The sequence below is a fragment of the Cavia porcellus genome, unplaced genomic scaffold, assembly GCF_034190915.1.
Source record: "Cavia porcellus strain 051 isolate PalLab524CR breed Dunkin Hartley unplaced genomic scaffold, mCavPor4.1 scaffold_6, whole genome shotgun sequence".
Lineage (NCBI taxonomy): Eukaryota > Metazoa > Chordata > Mammalia > Rodentia > Caviidae > Cavia > Cavia porcellus.
This window is the reverse complement of record NW_026947489.1, coordinates 75,045,990-75,070,023: the sequence shown is the minus strand read 5'-3', so window position 1 is coordinate 75,070,023 and position 24,034 is coordinate 75,045,990. Positions and strand designations below refer to the sequence as shown.

The 24,034-nt window shown below is 38.0% G+C and overlaps 1 pseudogene; it reads right to left on the bottom strand.

Annotated features, from left to right (window-relative positions):
* Nucleotides 1-20,110: 20,110 nt before the first annotated feature.
* Nucleotides 20,111-21,104, bottom strand: LOC100732661 (olfactory receptor 3A10-like; annotated as a pseudogene).
* Between the last annotated feature and the right edge of the window lie 2,930 nt (nt 21,105-24,034).

Here is a 24,034-nt window from a genome sequence, read left to right as displayed (position 1 = left end):
AAAAAGAAACACAGGCAGAGTAGATCAGAAGGTCGAGTACATCAAGATGCTCTGTATAGGGAATATAATTAACCTGAAAGAGAACGTATGGACCAAAAATCTTATATGAGAAAACGATGCTCTATGTGACAGGGTACCAGAGAGAAATAGGGGCAACTCAACCAGCATCTGCAGATAGGTTGGAAAGACAGGATACTTATGTGCAATAGAGAACTGCTTAGCTATAATGAAGGAAAACCTTGAGGCTTTTGTAGGTAAAGGAATATAACCTGAGATAAGTCCAGGAGTGAGAAGATTCAGAATCACCTAGGTAGATAGTGGGTTGCCCCTCCAAGCTAAAAACTGAGGGAGCTGGTGGGACCCAAAATGTGCAGTGCACCATGTAGGAGTGAAAGGAAAGGAATTGTCTAAAAAAGGAAGGCAGAGGATATTGCTAATAGTGTATCAGTATTTAAAATCCACATTCTCACCACTCTAGGTGAATTATATTCTATTCCAGTTTGTCTACTTGTACTAGATTTGAGTGAATAGACAGGTATCCTAAAAATAGCAGAATATAGTATGGTAATCATCCTTAATTTCCTATTAACTTAATCTGAAGCCTTGTATAACTTGAACTGTCTTATTATGACTGATTTTATTTGAATCTTGCTTGTTAGATTGCTGTTTTATATTGACTGATTTTATCTGAATCTGTGATGATTGATAGTATTAAATCTGAGAGTATAGACAACTACACTGAAGATGACAAGAGTCACTAAGATACCCACTCTGATTTGATTATTACCCGCTTTTGAAGTCTTACAATGGCTCCAATGTTTTGTGTTTCTTGATATTGTTGTGTACTGCTATATTCAATTATATACTATGTCTGATGATATAGACAATTCTATTGAAGAGAACAAGAAACATCATAGTAATCATTGTAGATCACCTTATATTGCAGTTCTATATGGCTTTTTCATTTCATATTTTTATAGGAATTTGTTTTGTTTTGTCTTGCTTTGTTTTGTTTTCCCTCTAATATAGAAAGGATAGATATACATGCAGAGATTCATGCATGCATAGAACTTCTAAATAGTTTGCAAGAACTGATTATATAATGCATGATGAAATGAACTACTTTGAAGAAAAAGAGACACTACAGTACCCAGTGCTGATTCCATGGCGTCATGATGTGAAATCCAGCAATACTATTATTCTTTGTTCAGAGTAATTTTAGCCTGTTTTGTTTAATGTCCACATACATGAAGACAATGAGAGACATTATGACAGCCATTGTTGACTTCCCTATTGTCTTTTCTTGAAGACCTAAAATGCCTTCATCATCCTATTCAGATCAGTTTTATACTATGTTGTTTTATATGAATTCACTGTATGTGAAGATATGGACGACTATTTGGAAGAAAACAAGAGACAATATGACAGATAGCAAAGCTCTCTAGTTGTCTTGCTTTGAAATTTCTGTCTTTTATATTTCTTTTTTGTGTTCTGTCTTGTTGTGCTTAATTTTACCCTCTTTAAAATAAAATTTTTAAAAATCAACACTCAAAAATCAATAACACTCCTATATTCTAATAACAAAATCACCAAGAGAGAGAAATAATAGAAGCCACACCCTTCACAATAGCATCCAAAAAAATGAAATACTTATCCAAAAAAATGAATACTTAGGAATCAACCTAACAAAAGAAGTAAAAAAGCCTGTTCAGGGAAAATTAAAATACCCTGAGAAGAGAAATTGAAGAGGACCTCAGAAAATAAAAAGACATTCCTTGTTCATGGACAAGAACAAATATTGAGAAAATGGCCATTCTCCCAAAATCATTACTCAGTTTTATGCAATCCCAATCAAAATACTAGCATACTTCACAGATCTAGAAAAATGACTTCTAAAATTCATCTGGAACCAGAAGAGACCTAAAATGGCAAAGGCAATTCTAGGCAACAAAGGCAAGGCAGGAAGCATCACGATCCATGACTTAAAGTTTTACTACAAAAATACTGTGATAAAATCAGCATGGCACTCATATAAAAACAGACCTAAAGATCAATGAAATTCATTAGAAGACATAGCAACAAATACTAACACATTCAGCCACCTTATCTTTCATAGTGTAATCAAACACATTCACTGGAAGAACAACAGTCTCTTTAATAAATGATACTGGAAAAATTGGCTCTCCATATGCTGAAAACTAAAATTAAACCCATGCCTATCACCATGTACTAAAATAAAGTCAAAATGGACCAATGATCTATATATTAAAAACAGAAGCACAATCTTTGGAAGACAAAGTAAGTGGAAATCTTGAAGACATACAGGTAGGTAGAGAATTCATGTACAAGAATCAAACCTTATGGGAAGTACTTCACAGAATCAATAACTGGGATTACATCTTATTAATGCATTTCTGCATGGTGAAAGAAATCTCCAGCATAGTGAAAAGAAAACCCACAAATTGGGAAAAAAAAGTCTTAGTGAATGGTCCCTCAGACAAAGGACCTTTGTCTACAATATATAAAGAATTAAAAAAATCAGACCCTTGAAATTCAAAGACCCAATCCAAAAATGGGCATCTGTGATGAATACACACTTGTCAGATGAAGAAATACAAATGGTAAATAAATATATGGAAAAATGTTCATTATTATTAGTCATTAGAAAAATGTAAATTAAAACAACACTGAGATTCCATCTCACTCCAGGAAGAATGACCAGGATCAAGAAAACTACCAACAACAAATGCTGGATAGGCTGTAGGGGAAAAGGAACTCTCCTGCACTGTTTGTGGGAGTTTAGACTAGTGAACCACTGTGGAGGTCAGTCTAGAGATTCCTCAAAAAGCTGGAATTGGAAGTCCCATTTGACCCAGCTATTCCACCTTTGGGCATATTACCAGAAGAACTGAAAACATCATACCACAGTGATATGTGTGCACCCATGTTTATAGCAGCACAATTTGTAATGGCCAGATCTTGGAAACAACCTAAGTGCCCGTGAACTGAGGAATGTAAAAAAAGATATGGTATTTTTATACAATAGAGTACTACTCAGCTATAAATAATGATCACATTGAGATTTTTATAAGTAAATGAATGCAACTTGAGACCATACTCATAAGTGAAATAAATCAAACTCACATGTGTAAATGTATCATCTCTGTAGTGTAAGAAATGGTAAGAGAATGTAAGATACAAAATCCTCAAAAAATACGGTGAAAGGGTAAGAATATGCTCAAAGGGGGACTTCTGGGAGAACATGGCAGATAGCAGCAGCTATGGAGGCTCTCTGAGATACCCCACTTAAAATGCAGGAATGGTGCGGGGCAAGAAGTCCTAAGCAAGGGGAGATATACCCTGCCAACCCAGGAATGAACTAAACTAAGAGAAACCAACTGGAAACCCAATCCTGGTGCTATAACAGGAACAGACAAGATCTCAGCGCAGAAGCTGGAGCCCACGCCACTAGAAGCCACAATTTGAATTTCCTGCAGCCACTGCTACATCCCAATAGGCACAGCAAGGAGAGAGACACGAAAGCTCTGAGAGTGGAAAGCGGCGAATGGAGTTGAGAGCAGGACTGGCTGGGAGCTCTGCATTAACCTGTGGTGAGTGAGCAGATCGGGGACCATTCCATAGAGTAGGAGGCTTCAGCAAAGGACATACTGGAACCTGGCAGACTAGCAGGAACAGGATGCTGCAGAATCCTTAGTCACACATTCCCCTCTCAAGCGGGACAAGTGGGGAGTGCCTGGCCTGGGTGTCACCACTGAATTAAGACCCAGTAGGCTAGCCCAAACCAGGTCCCAGCACCTGGAGGTGTACCCTAGCAGTGAAGCCTTAGGTAGGTTGACCTGGAGGGGTGGGTCAAGCATAGGCTGCCCAGGTCTGTATCTCCCTAGTACACTGCAGTGGGTGGGAACACCTAGCCAGCGCAATTCAAACAAACTGTAACCCACAAAGAAAGAAAATGGGCCTCCTATATGCACTTGTGTGGAAGGAACAAAAAATATGGGAAGAGGGAGAAACAAAAAAGGGTCCTCGGCCTCCAATCCTGAGAAACATGCAATATCAGAAATGGCACAAATAGACATAAAGTGGTATCTCCAGAGCCTCACAGACCAGTTCAAAAATGAAGTTATTAATGACCTAAAGCAAGATATAAGTAGAATAGTTAGAGAAATGCTAAGCACTGCCCAAGAAAAAACAGATGGTGGAATGGAAGAACAGAAAAAAAGGGGAGAATTGTTCGAAGGAGAAAATAGAGAAAACATAGAATATGTGAAGCAGGTTCAAAGAGATTACCAGGTAACTAAAAACTCTATCGAAAACTGGCATACATCTTGAAAGAAACTAAGGATAGATTATCTGAACCGGAGGGCAGATTTGTAATTGGGAGCATGAAATGAAAAACTTCTTAAAAATAACAAAAAAACAAACAGCAATCATACAAAGACTAGAAGATGATAAGAAGATCTATAACTTAAGAATTAAAAACATAAAAGAAGAAGTAGGGACACAAACAAATGGACTACAAAAGCTATTCACAGAAATAATCCAAGAGAATTTCCCTAATTTATCAAAAGGTAAAGATACTCAGATGTATGAGGCATACAGGACCCCAGCCACCTACAACCCAAACAGAGCTACACCCAGGCATAAAATCAAAATTCCAGAAATCCAATATAGGAACAGAATATTAAAAGCTGTCAGAGACAAGAAACAGATCACTTACAAGGGAATACCCATTAGAATTAAAGCAGACTTCTCGGCACAAACCATCAAATCACGAAGAGCATGGAGGGAAATAATTCAAGCTTTGAAAGATAATAACCTCCAGCCAAGATTGATATATCCTGTACAACTGTCCCTGGAAATTGATGGAAAAACAAGGTGCTTCCATGATAAAGAGGAACTAGGGGAATTTTCAACCACCAATTCAGCTTTACAGAGAATACTGCAGGATATTCTAAAAAAGAAAAATACAAAGAATCCAGACATAGTGGCAGGGAGGCCACAATGAATGGAGCAGAAAACAAAATGAAGAAGACAAACTGACAACTAAGGACAGAAAAAGAGCTCAACAGAAATGAGGCAGAGAAGATTGGATGGTAGGAACAGCTATTTTGGAGAAAAAAAGACATCATAATAGCTAGTGCTGATTTAGTATCATCTTGTTTTGAAATCCCATCAAGCTTTTATTCTTCTGTCTCCATCGGTCTTTACAGGTTGTATCTTATTGGATTTTATTATATGTGCTTATTATAATATAAGCAAAAACTTTTATAGACAAGGAGATTATACAGAAACCATTGTTCATTTTCTGTTAGTTGGCTCTAAATACCCTGTAACACTGTCATTCTCTTGAGTGATTTTACATTGTCTGGATGTTTGGTGCTACAGTATACGAAGTTATACTCAAAGATTTCAAGGAAAGAGACACTATGGTAACTACTGTTATGTCAGGATATCTTGTGGTGAAACACTATTTTGCTTAAATGGTTATGTTTTGACCTGCGCTGTTTTGTTGTTATGCTCTCTTTTATCTCAATCTCCTTTTTTTAATTACTTACTTTTTAATTTTTATCTTTTTAATCAAGGCAAAAATAAATAAAAAATAGCAGGATACATTATAGTAATCTACTTTGATTTCTTATTAGCTTGATTTGAAACTCTGTATTGCCCTCGCCATCTTGTTTTGACTGATTTTCCCCTATCAGAATATCTGCTTAGCTTGATAGTACCAAGTTCAAAAGTATTGGCAACAACTGTGAAGACAATAAGATTCATTATGACGCCCATTCTGGTTGACTATTATCTTCTTTTGAAGTCTTGTAATGTCTCCATCGTTTTGGTTTTATTCTTTACTGTTTTGTTCAATTTTATTATAACTGATGATATAGGCAATTCTTCTTAAGATAGCAAGAGGCAGTATGGTAACCATTGTTGATCACTTTGTATTTTGTTTTTACATTATCTATTATGTCCATCCTTTTGATTTGACTGACTCTGTTCTGATATGTCACATTTGGTTTTACTCTCTTCAAAACCAGTAATAAAAACTGTGGGAGTAATACAACCCAAAATGTGTAATTGTCATTGTACAAAAGAAAAGAAAAGAAAGTGCTCTAAAGGTTATAACTGCATATATGCTTAAGTGTATAAAATAGATAACCATATTACAGAGTTTTGTTGGATCATTGAACAAAACTGTGTGCAGTCTCACTGTTTGAAAGTCCACTTTATAGGCTTTAATTTTTTAACTTGAACAACTATTTCTAAGATGAGAATATGTAATCTATTAATTAGTGATTTCTTACTGTTTATTTTTTAAATTTTGTATTACTTGTACCCTTTTTCTGTTTTTTTTTTCCTTTTTCTCCTTAAATAAAATTTTAAAAAGAAAAGAATTTGCTCACAGGGGAAAAAAGAATATCTCAGTGAAAAGGAGGAAAAAGGAAAAGGAAAGGAAAAGAAAAATACCTAAATTTGTATAAACACACTTAGGATAGCTAAAATGGTTTGCTACAAATTCTATAAGTTCTTTGGACAAAAGAGTTAATAACATTCGTAGGACTGGAACAAATTTTACATGTTAGTGTCTGGTGATCTGAGGAACTCTTTTGAAGATCACTATGTAAAATAACAATCTTACTTACATTCCTACCACCCTGTTTTGAAAGTCTATATTGTTGTTGTTCTGGAATCCTTGTTATTGTTATTTATTTGTCTTTTTTGTTTCATATTTTCCTAGTAATTTGTTTTCTTTTGTTTTTTGCCCTGAAATACAGAAAGGATAGATGTACATGTAAAGACTTATATATGTACCTAGAACTTCTCCTAAGCAGTTTACGAGAATTTATTGTATTATGCGTGAGGAAATGAACAGTTACTTTGAAGAAAAAGAAACATTATGGTATCCATTGCAAATTTCCTATTATCATGCTGTGAAATCTAGTTATGATTTTATTCTTTGTTTAGAGTGGTTTTAGTGTGTTTTGTATTATTTAATTTCAACATACATGAAGGTATGGAGAGCTAACTTAAAGAGAACAAGAGATATTATGGCAGCCATTGCTAATTTTCCTATTGTCTGGTTTTGAAGACCTGTAATGCTTTTATTACTCTGCTTTGATCAGTTTTATACTATTTTTGTATGAATTCATTGTGTGTGAAGATATAGACAACTATATAGAAGAAAACCAGAGACATTATGGTAGCCACTGTTGCTCTCCTATGGTCTTGCTTTGAAATCAGTCACTTACATTGCTTTCTTATAATCTGCTTTTTGCTGTTTTGTTGTGGGGGTTTTTTTACCCTCTTTAAAATAAAAAAAATACTTATTTGCTGTTTCTGCTTCTTCACCTGACAATGGTCTATTCATTTCTTTTTTTTTTAAGAGTAAAAAAAATAAACAGAAATAGGGTACAAGTTATACAGAATTTCAGAAAAAAATAAACAATAGGAAATCACTAGTTAATAGATTACATATTCTCATCTTAAAAATAGTTGTTCAGGCTACAAAATTAAAGCATATAAAGTGGACTTTCAAACAGTGAGACTGGAAACAGTTTTGTTCAATGATCCAGCAAAACTCAGTAATATGGTTATCTATCTTATACACTTAAATATATATGCAGTTATATTCTTTAGAGCACTTTCTTTTCCTTTCTTTTCTATGACAATTGCACATTTTGGGTTTTATTACTCCCACAGTTCTTATTACTTTTTTTTGAAGAGAGTAAAACCAAATGTGACATAACAGAACAGTATCAGTCAAATCAAAAGGATGAACATAATAGATAATGTAAAAACAAAATACAAGGTGATCAACAATGGTTACCATACTGCCTCTTGCTATCTTAAGAAGAATTGCCTATATCATCAGTTATAATAAAATTAAACAAAACAAAGAATAAAACCAAAACGTTGGAGACATTACAAGACTTCAAAAGAAGATAATAGTCAACCAGAATGGGCGTCATAATGAATCTTATTGTCTTCACAGTTGTTGCCTATACTTTCGAACTTGGTACTATCAAGCAAAGCAGAATAGAGGAAAATCAGTCAAAGCAAGATGGTGAGGGCTATACAGGGTTTCAAATCAAGTTAATAGGAAATCAAAGTGGGTTACTATAATCGTATGTCCTGCTATTTTTTTTATTTTTCCCTTAATTAAAAAGAAAAACTAAAAAAGTAAATAAGTTTTAAAAAAGGAGACAGATAAAAGAGGGCATAACAACAAAACAGTGCAGGTCAAAGCATAAGAGTATGGTCTATTCATTTCAACTGCCTGCTTTCGATTGGGTCTTTTAAGATGAGGCATATGATTTTTTTGAGTTCTTTGTGTAGTCCAGACATTAGTTCTTTGTCTAAGGAAAGCTGGCAAAAATTATTTTCCACACTGTGTCTTGTCTCTGCATTCTGTTGGTGGTTTCTCTTGCTGTACCAAAGCTTTTTAATAAGATGAGATCCAAGTTGTTCATACTTTGTACTATTTCCTGTAGACAGGTATTTTGTTCATAAAATCTTTGCCTACGCCAATGTCTTTAAGGGTTCCCCTATGCTATGTTTCAGAATATTTAGTATTTCTGTTTTAATATGTAGGCCTGTGAGCTATTTTGAGACTCACTTCAAACAAAAGAGCCATGTAGAACCCCAAAAAGGATTTTAGAGAAAACAAACACATAGACTGTAGCAGCAACCCTAAAAGAACACCTGCAGGTTTCTCAGCACAAAACTTGAAGGCCAGCAGATCTTGCAGTGAAGTTTTGCAGACACTAAAAGAAATAGGTTGCCACTCCATATTCTGCAAAATTAGCCATCAAAATTGATAGAGGAGTAAAAAAATTTCCACAATAAAGAAATCTGAGAGAAGTACATGACCACTAAACCAGCAGTGAAGAAAATACTCAAGGGAACTCTAGACAGAGAGAGGGAGGCCATCAGTAACAACAGAGAAGTGTACATCTAACTGTAAGCATAAACAGAAGGGAAAACATAAAACCATTATCGTTGGAAATATAATGCAATGATAGGGTCCAATAAATTCCTTATTATAGTAACACTCAAGGCCAATTTTCTCTACTTTCCAGTTAAAGACATAGTCTGGTAAATTGACTTTTAAAAAGCCCAATACCAACCACCAATTATTGCTTACAGTACACATCCTATTATAACTGTAAATATGCAGACTGAAGTGTTACATTACTCCATTCAACTGGAGCCTCAGAACAAGCAGAAATGGCAGTATTATCCTCAGACTCAGCAGATTTCAATCCAAAACTGCTCAACACACTAAGATGGCCTCAACATTCTCATAAAGGGAATAATTCAACAGGAAGGGATAATAGTTGCAAACAAGCATGTACCTGATGTCAGCACACACAAAATTACTAGACATAGAAGAATAGACAGGCATCATGCAGTCACAATGAAGCTCATCAGTACTCCACTCTCATGGTTAGGCAGGCCAATCAGGCAAAAACTCAACAGAAAAACACCAGAGTTAATCCACATCACTGAGCAAGTGGACTTAACAGATATCTTCTGTTAAGATCAGTGTTTCATCTGACAATAGCAGAATACACATTATTCTCAGCAGCTTGTAGAATTTTTCCTAAAAATCATGCCTCAGCCTATGAAGCATGCTTAAATAAATACAAAAAGTTTATCTCCTGCATACTCTCAGATCACAGCAGAATGAAGCTAGAAATAAACATCAAAAAGGTCATAGAAACTACATAAAATGTAGAAAGTAAATGATGCACTATTGAAAAAAATCAATGGATCACAAAAAAATTCAGGCATTCAAAAATTTTCCTAGAATCAAATGACAATGGAAGCACAATGTACTAAAGCCTATGAGACACAATGTAAGCAATTCTAAGAACGGAAGCTATAACTGGAATCCATTCATACAACAAATTGAATAGTCCAAAATAAATAACTTAATGATGTATCTCTTCATACTAGAAAAACAAGAACAAGCCACATTTGAAACTAATAGAAGAAAAAGAAATTGTAGAAATCACAGAAGAAATTAAAGAGATTGAGACAAAAATGCAAAGAATCAATGAATATAGGACTTGAGTCTTTGGAAGAATGGGAAAGGGATTTGGAAACTAAGAGGGGCAGGGAGGGAAAAGATGAAGATGCAATATACATTGTGCCAGTTCCTCATGGTGAGTGTATTTATCACGTATAGCAACCAGATAATAATTGTCTTACTTCTATCATGATAAAACAAAATATTTGACTCCCAAAGGTGAAGGAGGGAAGGTTTATTTCAGCTCAGTTTGTAGAGGGTTCAGTCCATAGTCAAGCAGCAGAGCAGCACTACAGGGGAGAAGGAGTCCACACCAGGGCAGGGCAGGCAGCAGGCAGGGAGCAGCAGGCAGCAGTGAAGAGGCAGCAGCTGTCCCTTTATATTTCATCTGGGCTGCAAACCTACTGACTGAGGCACCCACACCCAGAGTGGGGCACCCCTAATCCCAGCATCACACACTTACCTCAGCATCGAACACCCTAGATCCAGCAACCTCAGAAAAGCCCAGTCAATGACCCCAAGGAGTTTTGGGGAGACACCTAGGTATAACCCATAATACTAATTTTAAAAGGAGGGAGCATAACTTAAGAAATAAAATGTGGAAATATACATTTTCTTATTGTCACAGATTTTGTTGGGTTAGAATAACTATTGTTCTAATTGTGTTTCTTTTTACATTAACTCAAAAAATTTCATAAAGAAAGACATGAAATAGTAGAGGTGGAGTTTCTGGAGATGAGAAAGGGATTTGGGGGTGAGGGAGAGGGGAAGAGATGGGCAGGATGGGAAGGTGAAACTGATTAAGATGTGAGCTGTATATGCACCAGTTCCCAAGATGAATGCAGTTATTATATTTCACAAACATATACCAGTAAAATACATGCAAGAGAACCTTGTCCTTCCTTTATAATTGTTCTCAGGGGAAGACTCAGTCCAGTCACCTTGCCTGCTGTAATAAGAGGTGGAAGTCCATGGAGCCTCGTCCTCTGAATGTGAATTCTTTCCTTCTCCCCTACAACTACTGCAGAAGCCAGAGGACTATTCTTTCACCTTTGGTGACTTGAAATTTCACGATTGCCTTGGCGTGATCTATTTCTATTTTCATGTTATGCTTTGAATTAGGATTTGTCATTAGTCCCAGAAAAAATAGGTAAAATTATTATCCTGATTTCTCCCTGCCTTCCACTTTATATTCCTTAGGAAACTTTCATTATTTAGAGTCTGAAATTTTGGCCCTCATTCAAAATGTCTTTCTCTTCAACTCTCCATCTTTTGTGTCTGAATGATGTCACTCAGCAATATGTGAGAGTGTTGTCGAGGTGAGAGAGCTCCAGAGAGCAGCCCAGGGCCTGGAGTCTCATAACCCCAAAGCTAGCTTACTCATAGCTAGAAGACGCTTGGTGCATTTTGTGGAATATCAACTTTTTAAAATTTTTATTTAAAAGGAAAAAGAGAAAAAAAATCAAAGCGGTGTAAGGGTACAAGTAATACAGAACTACAGAAAAAAGTAAGAAATCACCAGTTAATAGATTACACATTATCATCTTAGAGATAGTTGCTCAAGTCACCGTATTAAAGCATACAAAGTGAACATTCAAACAAATAGACTGCAAACAGTTGTGTTCAATGATCCAACCAAAAACATTAATATGGTCAGCTATTTAACACCCCTAAACACACTTGCAGTTGTATCCCTTAGAGCACTTTTTTCCCCTCTCTTTTTTACAACAAAATTTACACATTTTGGGTTTTATTACTCCTTAGTTCTTATTACTGGAATATCAATTTTATACCTTAGAGTACAAAGGCCCTAAATAGTTGAACCAATAAATGCCTTGACTGTAAATGGGCCTATCTTCTGCTCAAGCATATGAGCCACTTCAGGGAGAGAAAGAACACAGTGAAATTAGACACGGCTATGGAACGGAGACAAGCAACACCATTCTGAGCAAACTTGGAACAGAAGAGCATCCCAGTGTCCTACAGAGTGCTGACAACTCCAGAACCTTCTCCCTTCAAACTCTTCCTTCATCCCATTTCCGTAACACAGAACTTGAATTTCTAAATTTATGTCTTGGGGCTCCTTGTGACAGGCTATTATAAGACAGACGGAACCTTCATTCGTTTTTATAAATATGTTTCCTAAAGTGAAATCATACCAAAAAAAACATACATAAATCTTAGACTTGTCTAAAGTGTGTCACTGAGTAGGATACTCCGCCATACTGCCACTAAGTAGGACACACTGACTCTATTTTGGCCAGTAGGTCAAATTTTCATTGCCTTTACAATGTATTATCATACAAGGAGAACTGGCTTTGCTGCTTGCACCTAAACATCTAGCTGGGATTTGGAGATGGAAAGAGGAGTGGAACTAGACACAGGGAACAGAACCCATGAACACAGCTGGCTCAGGGTTCTGATTGTTTACATCATTATCTTCCCTAGGATGCAGGACAGTCAGAAGGATGCAGTGACTGGCCTTCCTGAGAAGAAGGTGTCTGAAGTTAGGATGGGGCTGAGGAGGACACAGAATTTGCTCACCCAGAAAATACGCTGATCGCTACTGTGTGCTGGGTTCTCAGAAAGTTTAGACAAATAATATAGAAACTGCTGTGCCTATAGAGGACTCTGGTCTAGAAGGGGAAGAGATAAAATCACACCTTAAACTCAGCACCAAATGGGGTCCCCAGACTAAATTTACTGAAATATCTGTAATGGACTGTTTAATAGCTTTTTCAATTAATAATTGTACATCAGGCTCCCTTGGCTGTTGCTAATGACTTTAGTCTTCACATTGAATACACTATGTTAGCTCATTTGAAATTCTATGGTCTCTCATAGACATCAGTAGGTATACTTCTTCAGGATGCACATGCCTTCAGGATGCAGATGGTTATATGAACACAGTTTTAATGCTTTCTCAAATTATATGTGAAAATTGCTGTTTTTCTGATATTCACGTCAGTAAATGGAATCGCTTTTGCATGTATTCTCTGTTCAGTAGATATAGATTAAAGTGTTTAAAAATATAATACAATTATTACTTTTCACTAAAAACCACTGTACTACTGCCAGTTGTTTAGTTTTAGAATATACCCAACATCACCTGCTGCATTTAGTTAACAAATACCAAGGATCAAGCCTAGTAATGTTTCTTTAGTTCAGTATTCATGTCACAAAACATTGAATGCAAGCATGACATCCTTCTAGCATTAGCAAGGACAGTTCTACAGTTTTCCACTGATGGGCTCTGATACATCAGCAGGAATAGGCAAAGGGGTTGATTGCCAGACATGAAAGGAATTCCATGAGGAAATCTGAGTGGAGAGGTCACAGTGATGCTTTAAAGCTTGTTATGACTTTGCCCCTCTGGTGCTTATGATAAACTGGAGATTAAGAGAAGCCAGGGATTTTACTCTAAATAAACTGGAAAAAATAAATAGACGTACGTGAGCGGTTGTTGTCGTTATGTGACAATAAGGAAGTCACACGGATGCAGGAATGGACTGTTTATGAAATGGAAGATCATAAACTCATGTTTGGATTTATAAAAATGTCATATCTGCATATATTCCTTATCACAAATCAGTGGGTTGTGAGGTAGAGAGTAAAATATCCAATAAGTAGAGTTGAAGTAATTGTCCAATTGGGAAAATCCTCTTAGATACATATATGCTATAAGATGTATCAAAATAAAGGCAGGATTAATTTAGGCACATTACATCAGAATAGAAGACGACACAAAAGGAAAAAAAGACCCATGACTTGACCATGTAATATTTTTAAAACACGTGGAAAATTCATTAAAGTTAAAAAAGCAAACAATGAACCTCGAGAAGTATTTGCAGAAAACAGGTAAAGGTTAATATCATCATGTAAAGAAATACACAGAAAGAAAATAAAGAAACTGAGATCATGACAGATAAATAAGCAGAGAAAATAAAAGGCAAGTTATGAAAAACAAAGATTCAAACATGGTTAATAGGAAATACTCAGCTTTTTCAGTAAGCAGAGAAATAAGGTAAAATTATACTTAACATATAATATGATTATATATTACTGCCTTACAAGTTAGTGATAACTTAAAATAAATACATTACGATATGGTATAAAGTACAAAGATTTGCTGGAGACAAATTTGTCAACTTTTTTTGTTAGATAATTTAGCACTATATGTTAAAGCCACTAAGATATGTACAACTCATTAAAATTTCCACTTCACAATAGTGAAAAGAACCCCTCCAACATATTGACAAATAAACTTCATAAAAGGTGGATGCTCAAGTTTTGGAAAGCCTACTTTCTCTAGAAATAGGATTGGAGTAGATACACTATCCCATGTCCCCATCAAGAAAGATACTATATTGTAAGTTGTCAGTTGTCTCTAGATCAACCTATAAATTTAACATAATCTAAGTCAGGTCTCAGTGGAAGAAAACCCCATGGTTCAATAACCGTATAATTAAGCTAGAAGAGAAAAGCACGTACAGTTATTTAAGACTATTTGGAAGGAGAGAGTCGTGAGGAAGCCTTTTGGTCATGAGCTGTGAGTACAACCACAAAACTGCAGTGATTGAGAAGCTGTGGAACCCATGCAGAATGGAGCAGCGGAACACAAGGGTCCAAGCAGAAAGAAGTGTAAATACATATTTAATATCTGATAAGCAAATCACTTCAAATTATTATGCACAATCATAGGGCAGGAGGTGTAGTGTGCCAAAACCATAAATTTGTGTTCCTCTTTCATATAGTATATTAAAAGAAATTTTTGTGAGAAAGATATTTGGGATTAAAAAATATTACAAAAAATAAGATGTAAAAAATAATGTCATTAAAGAAAGCAGCTTTTTAAACTTGAAGAAAGGAATTTCAAGTGTGAAGCAAAGACAGAAGGCATCACATAAATATTTCTATACTTGACTACATTAGACCTGGTCATAAAGAACAACATCAGAATTAAAGGGAGAGAAATGTAATAGGAAAAATATTTCCCTCTCCTATAACTAAACACAGTTCTGCAGTATTATAAGAAGAAAACTCAGACCTTACTCATCAGGAAATGCAAACTAAAACAATAAGGGAACCAGCGCTTCATGCGTCACATTGTAAAGATTTGTTAATCGCAGATCTAGGACTGCTTAACATTAAGGAAATGGTCTTACAATGAATCAGACAGTACCACGTATTTAACTGATACATTCTCAAATTCATAAATGTGTTGAAAATTTCTTGGAAAAAGTTACGCAAAGGCAGTGGAAAACTGCAAACTAACAGTGGGGTAAGATAAGAGGTTGGTTAAAGAAATCATTGAGCAGGTACAAAATTACATAGGCATTGAAAACTATGAAGCTGGGGCTGGGGATTTAGCTCAACAGCATAAGCACCTGCCTTGCAAGCAGGCAGTGGTGAGTTCGATCCCCGGTACTGATAAAAAGGAAAAAGACAAAAAAAAAAAAAAAAAAAAAGAAATATGAAGCAGATGCATTTATTAATGTGAAAATTAAAAATAAACTGCTAGGACAGGAAGAAGAATGAGAGAACAGCAGAGTTCTGGGGAGCCAAGGAGGGAGGAAGAATGCAATGCCCACAACCACACAAAAAGACTAGGAGCCGGCTGTGTGTTGGACAGCTGCCCATGCTCTGGCTTTCTCCTAACAGTCTTCCCAACACTCACAACATGGCTAATGAGTCTTGCCAAGGACAGTGCTGACACCACCCATTGCTAATTGGGCCCCTCCACTCTCTAAGGTCCCAGTCCCCTTCAGACTAAAGACCAAAGAGAAGTAAGTCTCCCAGGTTTCCCTTCTCCCTGCCTTATTAGCAGACATACATAAGACAATCCCCAAACCCCCAGGCCTCCCTCAACCCCTGCAGGACGAGTTATCTCACACTCTCATTTGGGAGTTAATTAGAGGCTTCTGATTGTGGAACTCATAACGACTTTAGTCCCCAATCCTGGCCCTGGCAGTCTCCGTGGAAATAGTTGCTGGATCAGTGCCTCCTGAGGCCCCACAGAGCTGAACATTTATCAATTAGTTTCTTCCACCTGACACATCAAATTATATGAAGAGTTTGGGACCCAGGAGATTAATCATACTTCTCCCAGTGCAGGGAAAGATACGCTGGCTTCTATAGTTCCAATCATCTCACTAGTTCACTCATGGACAGGCCATCCAAGGGAGAAGAAAGGTCACAGTTCTGGACAGGAGGGCTGGAATGGGTATCATGGCGGTAGGGTAGGATTAATCCTTGCTGTGATAAGGATTAGAGAGACAGCACGAATTCTAGAAATGTGATAATTCCTTCCTTTCAAAGCCCAGTGGAGTTCACATGATATCCATAATTCTGTAGCTCAAGTTGTTCAATCCTCAGAATAATCACTTCAAGTACACATTATGAGTCCCGTTTCATGCATGAGAATTTGGAGGTCCACAACTCCCACTTTTACTTAAGGTTACCTGGGCAGCAAGGAGTAGTTTGGCTCAGAACCCAGCTTTCCCAACTCCTCATCGGATGCTGACTTCACTTAAGTGGCTAATGTAATTCAGCATTTTAGCTGTATTTCTCTCTCACTCTCTGTCATGTAGAAAATTCTAGATTTTGTATTTGTCCTTCCTTATATTTTAGCTTGGACACCACCTCTAAAACACCACTGCTAAATAACAGCCTGAAACCTGTTAGGGACCTCATTCGTGATTTCCCTAGATCAAGCAAACCTAACTCTGACACCAAAGCTAATTGTTTTCTGGCTGACATTCGATGACTATTTCCAGAGTTCCCTCTTTTGTTTTGTTTATTGACATCTCTCAGGCCTTCACATCTCTATCTGGCCCAGCGCCATCACTTCCAGTTTTGGCATCTGTCGCATCTGTACAGTAACAAGACCCAGGAACTGGCCATGACTGGTCAGACATCCACTGTACCTATGACTTGTTCCTGTGTCATCCACCAGTTCCCACCTTTATTGTCTGCCCATTTAATTGCCCTCAGTCCCTTATTTCCCTCCACCCTTGGGATTCCTGTAGGATCTGAGTATCATGTCGTGGGTGAATGAGAAAGAGCTTAAGATTCTTGTAAGAGACTTATTTGGTTGGTGAAAAAATTGAAGCTTAAAGGAACCACGTAAGTTAAGTAGCAAAGGCTGGAACTGGCATCTCCATCTGTCCTGCTAATGCCTGTTCTCTTTTTCGTCTTTGGCACTCTTCGTATTTCTGAGACTCACTGCACCTGGAGTCAGCATTGCTGTGTTCCTTTAAATTCTGCAGTGATTCACTAGAATTAAGGAGAGAGACAAAGACACTGGAGTAGGAACTGGGACTTGGAGGCTGCCCCGCTTCTAACTCCATGACCTCTGGCAAACACTTGGTCTGTCTGTATCCTTTTGATCTATGAATATAATAAAATACAGCCTTCTTACACTCAAATCCAGGCCCTGGTTATCAGTGTGTTTGACATTCCACTGTGCTACATTCCACTGTGTTACAAAATCCAAATGAGAACACAGATTTCTAAGTACTTTAGGACACTGGTGAGTGCTAGCGGAATAATGACAGAGTACTACTGGCATATAGTTCTCCCACTAGCATTGTTCTGTGTGCTGTGCACAGGCCGTGCTCTGAACGGAAGGCGGTGCTGTGATGTGTGTATGGCCCCTCCAAGCCGACATGTGGAGATACACATGGTGAACAGTATGACGTCTGCTGAACTTCACGGATGGATCACAGCAGCCTGCAAAAGTGTGTAGATGAACTGAGAACTGATGTGCCAGCATCCGGAATGTATTTCTTTGAATATGAACCATGTGAAGTCGGGGTGGCTGGACCCAAAGTCCCTTTTAATATCAGGAGTCCTTGAATCTATGTTCACAGAAGTCACACATCTGCCTGAAAGGAAATTCATCACACCTTTTCCTGGAATTACCTAAAGAACATAAAATCAGGGAAGTGACAGAGTGCTGAGGGGAGTGATGTGGACAGTATCAGAATGAAAGCTGGTGTGGAGTGCAGGCTAAGAGCTCACTTTCCAGGATCAGAAGACAGGAAGAGGCAAAAAGGTTTATTAGGGCATATATTTTTCATGTTGGGGTCACTTTTATTAGACCTTTAACTCACCAGAATAGGCAGGACAGGATGCCTACTTCATGTCCTGTCCAGGCCTATGAATCCTTAGCAAGTGGACAACTGTCCTTGTGTTTGGGTGGAGGGTTACATATTATGTTTCCCAAAGGTAAAGATGACAGCAGACCCTCTGAAGACCGGAATGAAAACACTGTGGTCAATGCACCCCACCCCACCCCACACTTTCAACACTGAGTCTTTTTACAGTTTATTTATTTTAATGTTTTAGAATATAGCATGCAGTGAAAAACTTCAAATAGTGATGGAGATGATGGGTAATGACAGGAAGTAATCTCCACATCCACTGCCCTCCCCATTGAATTGTCCTCCACAGGGGAGCAACGACCCACACGTGGGACCTCTAGAAATTCTCCACTTATTTGCATGACAGAGTTAAAATTGTTTCCTTATGAAAAGGAATTAAAGAAAAATAAGAACATTTGCATAATTTATGATCAGTCATTTATTAGTTATCTCATGGCCCTACAGTGTTCTCCTTCTCTGTGGATGCTATAGGATTTCCTCTTGTGGGGCTCTGTGCTCTGCTTTTGCTATTAGATACCCTTTCTAATTTTTGAAACAACCACTTTTCGCTTTTAGCTTAAGGCTATTTTTCTTATTTGAAAGGAGAAATTATGTTGCAGTTTATGCCGTATTCAGGAAACCTTCTTCCTATAATGTCAAATAAATACATGATTGTATTTACTACATTCCAAGAAAGTTTCTTCTTTTAAAAATTTTTCATTAAACTCTGTTACTATCAGGCTATTTAGGGAATTTTTAAAATCTGTAACAGTTATTAATGGACAGTGTAATCTACCCTGGGCCAAGGAGGAGCACAGGGCTCGCAGGTTACAACTGGAACCTCAACAGGAGGCAGCTACCTGAGAGGCAGCTGTCATCTGCAAGGAGTCAAGAGGGTAGATACAAGTGAGTTCAATGGAATGCTGAGCAGGACCCAGGAGTTCACTGAATTTTTGGCATGACTACGGATACAATTTGAATGCAAATCATTCTATTAGAGTTCTCAGGTATTCTAAGGTTGCCTGATGCCCTCCACAAATTGATAATAAGCATGCCATTAATATTAACTTCTTTTACAAGAAACATCTGAAATGGTTGACAGGATAAAGTTGAGAAACTGTGTGCTATTTTACAAAAAAAAAAAAAAAAGATATTGGTCATTACTCTCTGGACTGTTTTGACCCTCATGGTAAAATCTCAGCCCCAGGAGTCAGTCATGACAGTCCGCAAGCAACATCTCCCTTGACAGTCTCTCCAACACTACCAATGACCTACACAAACATGCTCATCAGAATGTCCAATGCAAACCTGTGTATTGTGCCATAAAAATAAAAATAAATCTTGATATTTCTTAACTATCCCTCTGATAAAATGTGATAAAATACTGTCTCTTGGTGGAGTGGCCATGACAATCAGGTCACCCACCAGAGCATAAGTATGTTCTGCCATGGATGAGTTAGGTGGAAGCTGAACACTGGCTTGGAAACAAGCATGTGATGATCAAGCTCCAAAGGAGAACTGGCCAGATAGCCCGGAGAGCACCCAAAATCTGTTCCAAGGATACTTCTAACCCCAGTTTAACTTCACAGCCCCAGAATTATTAATATACAGTCCTTAAAAAACAAGATGCCTACATGAGTACAAATATAGTTTATCTGTATTGTTTATAAACATTTTAAGTATATCAAATGTGTGGTCATTACATAAAAAATAACAGGATGTTTCATTTCCCATCCTCTCATCCAAACTATAATTTCTTTCATCTGTCTTTAATGCATTTTCATCCACTCATTATTCTAAACTTCAGCCTTTGTTTTGAATCCAGTCAAACCATCTTCCACCCTGATCCATACTAGCTAATTTTTCTCCATTCGGACCAAATCCCTGAAGTTTTCATCCTCACTTATCCAGATTTTTAGCTTGACAAAGTCAGGGTTCCTTGGGGAGGAGGGGCATTTGGGCACCCGCAGTCTTCTGACAGTGGAGGTCTCCTCCTTGGGAACACCCTCTTCAAGGTGCCCTGCACATCGGTGTTCTGGAGACTGTAGATGATGGGGTTCAGCATGGGGCTGATGACAGTGTTGAGAATCCCAATTCCTTTGTCCTTATCTGAAGTGAGACTGAACCCAGGTGCGCACAACTGAAGAATCCAGTTGTATAAAAGATGCAGACCACCATGAGGTGGGAGCCACACAAGGAGGCCTTCCTCCTCCCCTCCACCAAGCGGATCCACAGTACCACAGCAGCGACGTGGGCATAGGACAATGAGATGAAGATCATGGGGATCACTCCCATGAAAGTGGCCCCCACAAACAGCAGCTGTCCATTGAGGTGGATACTGGAGCAGGAGAGCTGGAATAGTGGTGGGAGGTCACAGTAGGAAGTCGTTGATCTCGTCTGGGCCACAGAAGTCGAGCACAGACAGCCACAGTGTGAGTCAGAGCATTGATGAAGGAGACAGCACAGTAGGTGCCCACCAGGGCACCCTGGACCTCACGGCTCATGTGGGTGCTGTAGGTGAGGGGCTGGCAGATGGCCAGGTAGCAGTCATAGGCCATGGCTGTCAGGAGGTGACAGTCCACAATCAGCCAAGAGGTGGAAAAAGAAGAGCTGTGAAAGCGGGCAGCATAGGGAACTCTGCACTGGTGGGCCAGGAGACACACCAGCATTGGAGGAACAGTGACCATGATATTCCCCATGTCCAGCAGAAACAGGATCCCCAGGAAGTAGTACATGGGGATGTGGAGTTTGGGCTCCACTATGACAGTAGCCAAGGTACTGAAGTTGCCCCCAACTGTAATTATGTAGGCAAAGAAAAAGACAACAAAAAGGAAGGATTGTAGACTGACATTCTCTGTCAGGCAAAGAAGGATGAACTCAGTCCTGTTCCCCAGGTCACCTGGCTCCATGGGCCACTTCTGGGCACAGCAGTGAGGGGACAAAATACAGGCCTGACAAAAGGGTGGGAGTGACTCAATAGGTACATGATCTGTGCCTACAGGATTCCAGGCTTACATGAACGGGACACCTACCATTCAGGGTAAATACTAGTTTACAGTTTGTTCAGACTCTTAAAACTGTTACTGTGCCAGACAAAAGTTTTACTTGATAGTTAAGGAAAAGACCCAGGGAAACCCAGAGAAGAGGTTGAGACAGAACCAAGCCCATGACAATAACTGTTTCCTAACATGGGACAGATGTGTTTCAATATTTTAACATTAATGGTTTAGTGTACAGACTGAACAGCTTCTCTGACTAGCTCAGTGAATAAATGACTATATACATATAAAGTTTTAGAGTGAAGAGCAGCAGAGATGGGGCATCAGGTTCTTATGGAATTGAATAAGATATGAAAGAAGAGGAGGATCAGAAGTTAAATAAAAGTTAAATAAAAGTTACATAAAAGTTAAATAAAAGTTCAGAAGTTAAATAAAAGTTCAGAAGCTAAAGATTAAACATATTAATGTATCTAATAAAAAAACCACTGTGAGTAAGACACTGAGTATTCTACTAAGTCCTGTATCTTTATTTTTTTCATTTCTTGTAAAACTATTATCTCTATGTAATCAGGACACTGAAGTTTAGAAAGATTAACTAGACCTTAAGGTCATTAAGCTCCTAAAGGGTTGGATCTCAACTCCACATCTTAACAGCATATTGTTTCAACATGTGTTGCTATTAAGTTTTATGAATGACATTGTATGTAATAAAGAGAATAAAGTCATTTGTATGGCTTTTAGTATTAGTATCACTACAAGAAATACAAATGGCAAATAAATACATGAAAAAAGTTCAATATCACTGGTCATTCAATGCAAATTATAATGACACCAAGATTACATCTCACTCCAGAAAGCATGGCTATTACAAGGAAGTCAAGCAGTAATAAATGCTGGAGGGGCTGTGGGGAACTCTCCACCTACTTTTATGCCTTCAAGATCTAAAATGAGGAACAAGACAAGTATGCCTGCTATCAGCACTTCTATTCAATATAGTTCTGGAAATATTATACAGAGCAATTAGACAAGACAGAAAAATAAAAGGAATAAGGATAGGAAAGAAAGAAGTTAAATTATTATTATTTGCAGATGATATGATACTCTATAGAGAAGACCCCAAAAACTCCCCTAAAAGGCTTTAGATTTGATAACCAAATTCATAGCTGGATACAAAGTCAACACTCAAAAATCAATGCCATTCCTGAAAACAAAGTCACTGAGACAGAAATTAGGAAAACTATATCCTTCACAATAGCATCCAAGACATTAAATACTTAGGAATCAATCTAACAAAGGAATTAAAGGATCTATATATTGAAAATTATAATACTATCAAAAAGGAAATTGAAGAAGATATCAGATAATGGAAAGATATCCCTTGCTCATGAATACAAAGAACAAACATGAAAATGACCATATGCAATCCAGGGAGCTGAGGCTACGCAAGGTGAGTCCCAGCATACTGGTGCAGGCCCAGGGAGAGTCTAAGATCATCCCTCCCAGCAGCTAAGTGACCACCCAGCTTCCAGCCACACTAGATTAGGCTCAGAAGGTTTTGCAGGCCTAACTGGGCCATGCCCAGTGACTTTCTTTCAATCTGGGGAGCTGAGGCCCCATGAGGTGAGTTTCAGCACACCAGCACAGGCCTGGAGAGAGTTTAAGATCATTGCTCCCAGCAGTTAAGTGCCCACCCAGCTTCCAGCCACAGTGGACTAGGCTGAGTAGGTTTCGCAGGCCAAACTGGGCCATGCCCAGTAACTCTCTTTCAATCCAGGGATCTAAGGCTGCATGAGGTGAGTTCCAGCACACCAGCACAGGCCCAGGGAGAGTTTAAGATCATTGCTCCCAGCAGTTAAGTGCCTGCCAGGCTTCCAGATACACTTGACTAGGTTCCAGAGGTTTCCTGGCCCGACTAGACCACGCCCAGCAAACTTCATTCACTCAGGGGAGCTAAGGGCACACAAGATGAGTTCCAGTGTGTCAGCAATAGCCCAGGGAGAGCTTTGGACCATCACCCACAGTGGTTAGGAGCCCACCTAGCTTCCTGGAACAGCAGAGGGGGCCTGGAAGTTCCTGCAGGATGGACTGGACCATGCTCAGCAACCCCCATTCAGTCCCAGGAGCCAAGGGCATAGGAGGTGATTTCCAACATGCCCAAGGAAAGCTTTGGAACATGACTTGAAACACAGAAATATAGGAAAATCATAAGACAAAAGACCAAAATGCAATCTCAAACATCTAGCCCATCCCAAGAAAGACTAGCAGCCATGTACAAAGAAAAATATAAGACATGCACCTGAAATGCGTGAAATAATAGCAACTGAAATAAAGAAGCAACTGTGGGAAGCTCTGGGAAGAAATTCAAATTAGAAATAATCTCCCAGGAAAACAAGAAATGATAAACATAATGAAAGAAATGCTGAACACATCTAAAGAAGACACAGTTAAAAAATTAGAGGATCAAAACAAAAAAGAGAGAACCCCTGGATGAACAATATAAGAAACAAACAGAATACATGAAGCAGATTCAAGAAGATATACAGGAAATCAAAAATTCCATTGAAAGTAGTCAAAATTGCCTCAACAAAAGTGAAAATAGAATTTCATTCCTCAAAGAAAAGATTTCAGCTACTGAATAAGAAAGATTTTTTTAAAACTAACAAGAAATCAGGAAATAATTCAACAGCTGCAAGTTGATGCAAAGAAAAACAACATTAAGATTGATAGAGTTAGATAAAAAAGAAGTGGACAACACAAATAATATCAAGAGGCTATTTACAGAAGTAATAGCTGAAAATATCCCAAACATGAGAATGGAGACAGACATATGGATCAGTGAA